The sequence below is a fragment of the Drosophila sulfurigaster genome, chromosome 2R (assembly GCF_023558435.1).
Source record: "Drosophila sulfurigaster albostrigata strain 15112-1811.04 chromosome 2R, ASM2355843v2, whole genome shotgun sequence".
NCBI classification, from domain to species: Eukaryota; Metazoa; Arthropoda; class Insecta; order Diptera; family Drosophilidae; genus Drosophila; species Drosophila sulfurigaster.
The window spans coordinates 27,431,018-27,432,999 of NC_084882.1; positions in this window are offsets into that span (position 1 = coordinate 27,431,018).

The following is a 1,982-nucleotide window of genomic DNA, read 5'->3' on the forward strand; positions in this document are numbered from 1 at the left end:
AATAACTTATTTAATTTGAATTTTAAGTTAAATGATTAAAAAAAGAAAATATATGAATGAATCTTATATTTAAAACATGTACTATGTTTCATACCTTATAATTAATATGTTAAAGCAAAAAAGATAGTCGTATTTTCTTTTTTATAATCTTTTGTAATGATAGCCTTATAAAATGTGTCATTCATTAATATCCTTTATTAGAGTTCGTATTATTAAAAAAAACGATTTAAAGTACATGTTATACATTGAAATTTGCTCTTCAAGCAATACCGCCAATCTTTAATATTATATATAAAGTCAAAGTATGTCTCAAGTTGAGTTGACTCACATCACATCACACTCACTCGTTGTTCACTTGTTCTTTTAGTGCATATGGCTGGCTGTTCAATTTGGCATTTCGTATCAAGATCTGGCCCTCGATGGGCTGCTTTAAGAGCAACTCCGACGGGCTTAAACAACTTTCATTTAAGTGCACCCCTTTTGTTGTGGTTGTTGTTGTTGTTGTGTGGTGTATTGTGGCAATAACAACAGAAAATCCCATTACAATGCTCAACAGCAGCAGCAGCAAGTCAAGTCAGTGGTAAAAAAAAAGAAGAAAAATATTATAACGACGTGATTCTTTTGCATTGTCTGGCCTCTCAATTTATTTTTTTGCCACGAGCAGAATTGCAAAAAAAGACAAGCTAGAAAGAAAAAGAGAGAGAAAGAGATAAAAAATGCTCGCTGAAAGTGTGCGCATAATTAGCCCTATTTGTAGTTGCTGTTGTTGTTGTTGCGGTGGTGCCACAGCAATGCTGCCAAATGAGCATCTATTACATTTCTTTTGTTGTTCTGGCTGCTGTTTGCTGGTTTCGCACTAATCTTGACTTTTAGCCAATGTGAAAGTAACAGTTTTTGTCGTTTTTGTTGTTTTTTTTTCGTTTGTCAATTGCTGCGCACAACTCACTTTTAGCCATTATGATGACTTTTATTATTATTATGCGTATTATTCTGGCTAAACAAAATATTTGGCTGAAATGCTTTGCTAAATTTAATATGAAATTGTTATGACTGTTTGTTTTATCAATTAACTCGAAATGTTCCGAGAAGTCGCACAAAAATTGCCCTAGATAACAAAAGACTTAGGCAACGAACTTGCAGTGAAATTTAAGCGTTGGAATTTATGAGTCAACTTATGATTACTAAGCAGTGCTTAAAAAATGTAGAAAACCTATTTATGGCTTATAACTTAATTTAATTTGGATTTTAGTAAAATACAATACTTTTTCTCAGTTATTTTTTTTCTAGATTGTTTTTGATTGAAGACCACACATGCTGCAAATTTATTCCCACGTAGTTTAGCCTTGAAAAGATTATGTATTGTTTATCACATGTGTGCGAAGCGTGTGTCCTACAAAAGGATAACAAAGGCTGACAGACGCACGACGCGTGTCAATTTTATATTATGCAACACTCGAATATAATATTAGCCGGAAACTATAAAAAACTGAAGGTCGCAGGGCTCAAGGTGAAATTCCTAACATTAGGCGAAAATATTGCTGGGCAGACATGGCAAAGGGTTCAAAATTAACAGTTTTGCATAAGTTCGAGGCGACGCAGCGGGTTGCTCCGGGGAAAAGAGGAAAACTGGGTCAATTTTGTGTCACATGCAAAACATTGCGGCATGATTTACGACTGCCAAGAAATGCACAGTGAGAGCAACTGCAACTGCCACATGATGCGATTGCGGATGCAGTGACGACAAAGATGACGAAGACTGCGACGGCAACGAAGACGAAGACATAGCTAGGCGACGTTGTCATCTTTTGTCATGGCCATAAAATGCCATGTCTTAGCGTGTCCATTTCAAAGGCGTGCTCGCTGACTGTTTCCACTTAAGTTCGCTCTTTTGCTCTGCTGCTGTTGTTGTTGTCATAAAATCGCGCATTTCACTGTTTGCTGTCCTTTGACATGCTGTTTGCCTACCTGCCTGCCTACTGCCT